Here is a 9,415-nt window from a genome sequence, read left to right as displayed (position 1 = left end):
ACATTGTATAAGAAGTCCAATTACCCTAAGATTGCCATTCTGTGAGGAAGCTCAAGCTAGTCATGTGAGAGGGCCTGCATCCTCCACCTATTTCAGCCATGACAGCTGAGGCTCCAGGCATTTGGTGAGAAGCCATCTTTTATGTCCTGCCAATTCAAGCCTCCATGTGATTGCAACAGATTGAGAAACCTCAAGTGAGAAATGCCTGACTGAGTCCAGAAAACCCACAGAACCATGGGTGATAATATCAAATTATTGTTTTAAGCTTGTCTTGTTGGGGGGGGCGGTTGTTAGATAGCAATAGGTAACTAAAATAGAATCAATGTGGTATAGTAAAGACACCCCCAAAAAATCTTTTCCACACTCCTATCAAGAGATTGGGTCTAATTTCCTCTCCCTTGGAATCTGGCCTGACCAGTTAATTCTCTGCCCAGAGTACAAGAAGTGATACTGTGCCAGTTCTGAGGCCTGTCTTTGAGAGGACCGTAAGCTTCCACTCTGTTCCTTAGAGCACAAAGACGTTATGTGGTAAATTCACACAGAGACCATGTGGATAGTCCCCAAAACTAAGTGGAGAGAGAGAACATCTCAGCTGAACCCCAGCAGGTGAGGATGTGAAAACAGACTCTGCAGACCAACCTGGTTGCCACCTCAATATCACCTAAGAGTCCTATCAACGTTATAGGGAGCAGAGGAATTGGCCAGCTCAGCCCTGCTCAAATTCTTGACCTATGAAATTATGAGATAGAATAAAGAGATTATTATTATTATTTTTTTTTTCGGTACACGGGCCTCTCACTGTTGTGGCCTCTCCCGTTGCAGAGCACAGGCGCCGGATGCGCAGGCCCAGTGGCCATGGCTCACGGGTCCAGCCGCTCCGCGGCATGTGGGATCCTCCTGGACTGGGGCACGAACCCGTGTCCCCTGCATCGGCAGGCGGACTCTCAACCACTGCGCCACCAGGGAAGCCCCAAGAGATTATTTTTTAAGCTATTAAATTTAGGGGTAATGTAATATATTATGCAGAAATAGATAATGGAGATCAGGGGTTTCTCCAAATTTATGTAACATTACCAATAATGCATTGTAACTGTAAGTTGTAGAGCAAAAAAGAGTTAAATTATTGATAATAAATAAATTTCAATTAATCATACTGGAGAGAAGATAATGACTTTTCTGTTTTCTCTGTGGAAAATATTCCAAAACGTTTACCACATAAAAAAGATCAAAAGTAAGTAGCCAAAAAGAAAAAATGTATTATACAGTTATATAAGGCAGTAAATTAATAAAAGCTATGTTTTTTTTTCAGGATTTTGTGAGGTTTTAGGACTGATCATTTTAAAAATTTATAATTTGTTGTGTTTACCTATTCTAGACAACTACTTAATTTTGTACCAGATTTTATTTTTTGCTCTTTGTTATTCTTTTTCTTAAAGTGTTCCTCCAAATTTTCAGAACACTGAGGTCAAAGAGAAGATTCTATAAAGAGAATAGAATCTTCAAAGAGAATAGAATAGAATAGAATCTTCAAAGAGAAGATCAAAAAAATACAAAATGTCATGAGTTAAGTATCAGGAATCATAACGGCTTTGGACTTTTCAACAACACTGCAAGACAGAATTTAATAAAGACCTTCAAACTTCTAAGGAGAAATAATTTCCAACCTAGATCAATACACTGGGCAATTTCAATAAAATGAGAGAGACGAAATATTTTCTGACCAGTTGTATAAAGTCTCAAAAAATTTACCATGCTCCTTTATTTTAGGAAAGTGCTAAACAATGTGTTCCAGTATATTTGAACTTGTAAACAGGATATGACTTAGACACACTTTTATTTCCCAAAATTATGTGTCTTTGCCCTAAATAGTACCTGGTAGATTGCCAAAAATATCATGAAGACACAGTTGGCATTTTATGGCAGTAACAGCTACTATACAAAACCCCCGAGTTGAAATGACAAAAGTCACCTTACGAACTGTACTCCTTAATAAACAGTTATTGTTTTAAAGAAAAATTTGTGCAAGAAACTAAGTTTGAAAAACACACAGGTGGTTTTACTATTTTTTTTTTTTTTTTTTTTTTTTTTTTGCGGTACACGGGCCTGTCTCTGTTGTGGCCTCTCCCGTTGCGGATCACAGGCTCCGGGTGCGCAGGCTCAGCGGCCATGGCTCACGCGCCCAGCCGCTCCGCGGCATGTGGGATCCTCCTAGACCGGGGCACGAACCCGTGTCCTCTGCATCGGCAGGCAGACTCTCAACCACTGCGCCACCAGGGAAGCCCAGTTTTACTATTTTTTTTCTAGAATACCATTGTTTATATAATTTAAAATATCAGATTACTGCTACTTTAGGCTGTAAGTATTTCTCTCCCCGCTCTCAACTCTTTCACAGTCTAATCCCAAAGTGATCATCCAGGAACACTGTCAGCGCCCGGGGAGTCCCCGCTCACCCTTTCCCAATCACTGTTTCCACACACACTCCCTCAAATGCACGACTACCTGATATTTATGGTTATCGATCCCTCGATTTTATTTATAGTTTTTAAGTCATCTCTAAATACTGTCATTAAATTTATGGTTTTGAGTTTTATATAAATGGAATTATAAAATCTACATTCTTGCGTTTGGGTTTCTTTCACTCAACTCCACTTTGGTAAGACATATCCATATTGTTGAGTTAGCTGGATTTTGTTCATTTTTGGTTTGGGATAGGTTTCCACTATGTGAGTGTACCATGATTTAGTTATCCATTTCTAGTATTGATGGATATCTGAGTTGTTTCCAGCTTGGACGATTTCCAGTGCAACAGAAGCTGCATTAGACTATATCAATCTCACTTTTAGATCTCATAAACTGTTTATAGGTGAGGCAGAAAGATACATTTTTATACAAATTAAGAACATTTAGTCACCCCTATAAATGCTAGGTTTCCTTCCATTTTTCTCAAACATAATGATAGCTTATTTAAATAAGATATAAAGCTGTTGACCACTTTAATTGCACCTTTTCCTTTTCATTCTAATATATTTGTATTAATTATTAATTATTTGCTTTCAAATAAAAATAATGTATTTACTGAAGTAGCCATTGGACTAAATAAATACAACACATATTGATCTACAGCACTTAAAATGAAACACATTCAGTCCTCAGAATTGAAATAGGGTAGATTTCCAGAAAGATTTTTTTAGGTGTGATGGAACATTAATAAATTGCATCAATTCCCTCTAAATTGTAATCTCACTGGTACATTGTTAATATAGTGAATAAAGAAAAATTGGAAGGGAGAATGTGGAGACAAAAGAGGCAAAGGGCCAAGAGGATTATCCCGTCACTAAAGCTGATTGTCCCACCTCTTTAAAGTCAGCTGATCAGGTTGGATTTGTCTGGCCATCAAGCTGAATTTGCCCATTAGGCCCTGGAACTGTATGTAATTTTGTAATAGCTGAATATGCCACCAAAAATAGTCACTTACAGACATTTAGAATTGAGATTTTAGTGTCATATATGAGAAGATAGTCATATATATCTATATGTTTTAGTCTTCTTGGCATCATATGGAGGGGAAAATAAAGCAAGTAAAAGCAATAAAAAACTTCAAGTTTTAATTTGTGGTTAGAAGAAAAACATTTTCTGAAAATGAATTATGATTTGAGGTCTTTTAGCATGAATTGTGAAACATCCTGCATAGCAAAAGGGAGTCTGAATATTATTGTAGGAGGGATGAATGTGTTGCATTTAATTGCTAAAGTTTGGCAAAACATCAAAAAGGATAACAGAGAAAATAGAGCAAGAGATAGACTCGGAAGGAGACAGACAGTTATTGATCAGCTCCTTCGTCTCCTTCTTGGCCAAGAAACTCCCTTCTCAAGCTTCATTCAATGCAAAAAGCTGCAAATCATTACAAAGGAAAGTTTCTACAGTTCTCTCCTTTATTTCCCTGGAGACACAAGAGTATCAGAGGAATAGATGACAAAGAAATTTGTAATAAAAAGAAAATCGTTATAAATAATTTAACTGGATCAATTCTAGTAAAATCACTGAGAGACATTTAAAAAATTGGCGCTTAATTTATTTAAGGATATTTTATTGACTAAGGAAAATACAGTGGGGTTTAGATATAGCAAAGTGTACTACAGTTGAAGCAATTTAAAATTTGCAGTATTACTGATGCTTTATTTGACTATAAATTGTGCATGAGCAATTTCCTGTTTATCAATTTCACGTTTATATTTCTGAGAAGTCTAGAAAGTCTTTTGGTGACATAGTTAAAAGTTCTGTACGAGAGCTTAGGAGTAATTTTGCTTAGGATTTGTTGAACACAATCAAGTCTTGGTGTTGAATTATTAAAAAAGAAATGTTGACCTTAAACTGAACTGATAGAAAAAGAAAAACAGAATTAAAAAAATTAAGATCATGTTAAGCTAAACCTAAGCCACAAATAAAGAATTTTTAGATAAGGATTGTTAAAACATGCAATAGATTACCCAGATGAAGTGAATTTCCTTCCATGGTAAAATGATGAAGACTGAAAAATTGAAAGATCGTTTGAAATGTGACTAGAGAAATATTTTTAGGACAGAAGGGGAATATGTAGTCACAATGATTTTTCAGGAAAACACACCTCTCAGATCTCTCGTGGGAGCATAACTGAAGCCAGCCCCAACGCTATACTCTGAAATTCATCACAGCATTTGTGCTGATGTTTCTATCCAATTACTGTGGCAGAGATACCAAGGCAGGCTCATTACAGGAGGGTGTGCTGGATGTCTCTGACATTTGGCTTTGGCTTGGAGACTCCCTGCTTTCCTTGCCAAAGCTTTTAAAAAGTGCACTGCAGTCTAAGACTTTCCTTCCTTCCTCCCTCCCTTTTCTCCTTCCTTCCTTTCCTCCTCCTTTCCTCCTTCCCTCTATCCCTCCCTCTCTTTTATCCTTCCTTCCCTCTGTCCTTCATAGAGGTCAGACCTGAATTGTGTTCTTTTAGCTCTCCTAGCCTCCTATGGCTCCTTTCCTAATTTCCCTCACAGATGTTTCTCCCAATAAATCTCTTGTGCATCTAATCCAGTCTTGGTGTTTGCTTCTCAGAGAATCTGGACTAATGCACGAGAATTCTGTTTGAATTAGATCAAAAACAAAACAAAACAAAACAAAACACATTTAAAACAAAGGAGAAAGAGAAAGGAGTATAGCAATCTCCTAAATTGTTAGAAACTCATCTCATATTAAAGATTTATTTAAGGATTAAGAAATTATATGTAAAACTGATTAGATTTAGTTTGTTATTCCTATTTAAAAACAGTTAAAAAAGCTGTTTTCTAGGAGACTCAATTTTTTTTTTTTTTTTTTTGCTGTACGCGGGCCTCTCACTGCCGTGGCCTCTCCCGTTGCAGAGCACAGGCGCCGGACGCACAGGCTCAGCGGCCATGGCTCACGGGCCCAGCTGCTCTGCGGCATGTGGGATCTTCCCAGACCAGGGCACGAACCCGTGTCCCCTGCATTGGCAGGCGGACTCTCAACCACTGCGCCACCAGGGAAGCCTGACAAATTTCTTTTATAAAAATTAAACTTCCTCTTCCACTTAACAAAATAAACAGTCTCTTACCTTAGTCTCCAATATAATTCTCTGAGAAGAACTACAGTCCAATGTCCTATTTTTTTTCTCACTCAAAAACAGCAATTTGTCAACAAAGGTGCAATATCAAAGCATAATTTGGAAAAAGGACATTACCTGTGGCAGATTTTATTTTCCAAAGATACACTACAGTACCTAGCATCCTCTGTGCTCTTCTGCAGTGTGACTTGTAACCCTCCCATCAAGAGGTGGGTCTGCTTTCCCCTCACTTTGAAACTTGTCAGGCTTGGGTTCTCCTGACTAGTAGAGAATGGTGGAGGTGATCTTCCTTGGATCTGTGCGTTGATATCTCTTACTAACTTTGGAAAATTCCTGACCATTATTTTCTCTTTACATATTTCTTCTGCCCCGTTTTCTTTCTCTTTTCCTTCTGGAACTATAGTCACACACACACTACTGGATTTTTGTCTCACAGGTATCAAATGCTCTGATCCATTTTTCCACTTTTCATCTTTGTGTTTTAGTTTTGACTTATCTTCAAGTTTACTTTTTTCTTCTGTTGTGTCCAGTCTGCTGAAATCACATTTTCAAAATTCTCTGATTATATTTTTCATTTTATTTTCATTTTCCCCTTAGTAATCTTTATCTTTCTGCTGAAATTCTCTGTGTGCTCCTGTATGTTTTCCATTAAATCCTTGAACACATTTATCATTTTGAGTTTTCAGGACCTGTCTGATAATTCTAATATCTGGATCATCTCTGGTTCTGCTTCTACTGACCATTTCTTCTTTTGACCATAGGTCAAATTTTTTTGATCATCCAAGTCTTTCATAATTTTTGATTGTGTGTCAGGTAGTGTGTATAAAAGGACACTGAGAGTAAAGTAAATAATATTTACCAGCAGAAATGGGTACATCCTTTATTCTGCCAGGCTGCTACTATGGGTACCTAAGTCAGTCTGCACTATAGTTGAGCTGGGTCAGGATTTGTTACAGGTTTAGTTAGGTTCAATTCAGCATTGGCTTCAAATGTTTTTGAGGACACAATCAAGATTTTCCTTTTATAGGAAGGAGACCTCATACAGATCTCTTTGTACTTTACAGCTCAGTCACCAGCATTCTCAGCCTCAGATGTGCTTTACAACTTGGCTGTTACTTTTTTTTTTTTTGCTGGGGAGTGTTCTTTGCTCTTCTGTCATGTCCTTGGCTTTCACTCATGTCCTTATGAGTCCTCTCCCTTTCTTGCTGTTTTAACTCAGCTTTGGAGGGCTCTTGCAGTATACTGTAAAGAGATTTTTCTCTTCTGCTAATTCCTTAGCCTTTGGCAGCCACTGCTTTGGATTAGGTAAAGACCCAGATTGCTTTGTCTTTCCTGTTTTTAGCCACTGTCATACTTGAGGATGTTTGTGCCCATTGAGATAGCTGGGGAGGGAGCTCTCTTGCCTGACCACAGCCTATAGAGCTTCAAATCCTTGTACTATGTGAAGGCCCATGGGTTAGAGTTGGCAAGTAGTTGTACACTCACTCTGTGGCTTTTGATCCTTGGATTATAAACTGTCACACTAGACCATACACCCACATTAAAAGATGGTTAAATGATCAGCTAGTTTCTCTTTATCCCTCTCTATGGCAGTCTTCTTTCTATAGCTAATCCATAAGAGATAAAAACACTGTGGGCTTTTTCTTCCTAAGAATGTCTTATTACTTCTTGGATTTTAGTTCCTTTAGATGTCTTTGGTTCCTCAGTTCCATGAGAGATTTTTTTTTTTTTAGTTGAGGTGAAATTGATATATAACATTTCATACATTTCTGGTGTACAACATTATAATTCTACATCCACATACACCACAAAGTGATCATCACCCGAAGTCTCATTATCATCCATCATCATACAATTGATCCTCTTCACTCACTTTGCCTACCTCCCCACCCCTTTCCTCCCTGGTAACCACCAGTCTGTTCTCTGTATCTGTGAATTTGTTTTTTGTTTGTTCATTTGTTTTGTTTTCTGATAGGTTTTTCTTTAAAAAAAACTATAGTTTGGTAGCTTTTCTAGCTCATTCTTGTTAGGGTGGGAGCAAATGGTCTTTTGCAAATTTCTACATCCAAATTCTAAGGTGGAATCCCACTATGTTCACTTGTTTTGTTTTCCAATTTGCGGTACTTTCTTTGTTTTCTCTCTTAAAGGCCACAACTCCTAATGCAACCCTCCTACAACTTTAGCTCTTGCCTGGTTTCCGTAACTGCTCCCTTAAATTGCCCTCCAGACTTAAGGGGAATTATAATAACTACCTGCTCTTGCTAGCTCTGAGCTGCTTCACTATCCTTTGTTGGCTTCCTTTAACCTTGTCCATATTTTTCAAAACAGTCCCTTTATTAAACTCTTCTCAGTCATTGAATGAGCCACCTCCTTCCTGCTGGGCCCCTGACTGATAGGGGACATTCCTATGAGAAAAAGTAAGAGATTCAACCCACAGGCAGATAGTAGAGTGTATTATGAAGAAAGCAAATAGAGAATTGTCACAGTTGGTTGAGTTATGTTGAAGTGGTAGCAACATTGGTGACATCCACGAATGAGAAGAGAAAGAATAGATTTCCCCCCTAATTCTTCTTTAATAAGCCTCTGGCTTCTCAAATGGAAAGCTGAGCCACAAAGTTTTATTTGGGTTTGAGGGTCATTTTCCAGATTAAAATTAAAAAAAAAAAAAGGAACTCATTTGGGTGTATACAAAAGGTTAATGTGGAATACCAAGGCTAAAGAATTAATGTGGCTTTCTTGGTGAAGTCGGGTCTGGGAAGGTAAAGAGAGATTAGAAGAGGAAGCAGAAAATTCCAAGAAGACAAATTATTTTTATCAGCTGCAATATTTTATTTAACATATACAGTATCATTTGCTATCACATAACTTACTCAGCATGAACCCTTAGGTTTCATATAAGTACCTGAATATTTCTCTCTAAGAACCTTTTATGGTAGAAGGCACCATGAAATAACCAAACCTTTATTGGCTTAGCTTAGTGCTTGGAACACAGCAGGTTTTCAAAAGCTGTTAGATATATTAATACTAGCTGACATATATTAAGGACTAGCTGAGTCCTTACACTGTGCCAGGCGCTCTGCAAAGAGTGCTTGACATACTGTTAATATCCCAATTTATAGGTGAGGAATCTGAGGATACATGAAGCATTTCTATAATAGACACTCAAAATGATAATGAATTGACAGAGGTGGAGACTGTGTCATTAAAAATTTTTCACAGTTGTTTGTGGGAAAAAACCCCTCAGCTTATTGAAATGCAAGATTGGAAGACAGAAAAACCTCTTGATTTTCTTTTGCATGTATGATAAAGTTTATCAGCATTTTTGCAAATCCCTGAAGGATACATCTGACCTGACAAGGGTCACAATTATGGGCCATATACCTTACTTATTTTCTGAGAAAAGCAGAGATTTTATCTCTCCGTTTATTCTTTCACTTATTTCCTTCCTTTCATTTCCTCCCACTTCATTCTCTCTTTTAAATCGTTCACGTTCATTCATTTATTGCTTCATTCCTTCCTTTTTTCCTTCATTCAAACAAGGCCAGGTGCTTAATTTTAAAATCTCATTCAAAATGGTGCCACGTCACCCGCTGGGGCCAAGAACCGAGAGGTGCTGTCATCTTTCTCCCTGCCAGCGTGGATCTCTGGGGAGTCCCGCCCTCTTCTCCTCACCTGCTCCCCAGGAACCCGCGGCGAGGTCGCTGCCACACACTCTGGCCTCAGGCACTCTCCCTCAAGGCCTTCGCCCCTTCCCCCTCTCCCAGGGGCCGCCCCGCCCCGCCCCTCCCCTCCCCGCCCCTCCCC

This window comes from Monodon monoceros, unplaced genomic scaffold (genome assembly GCF_005190385.1).
Source record: "Monodon monoceros isolate NGI ecotype Baffin Bay Population unplaced genomic scaffold, NGI_Narwhal_1 Super_Scaffold_2, whole genome shotgun sequence".
NCBI lineage: Eukaryota > Metazoa > Chordata > Mammalia > Artiodactyla > Monodontidae > Monodon > Monodon monoceros.
The sequence above is the reverse complement of the archived record's forward strand: the minus strand, read 5'-3'. Positions refer to the sequence as shown.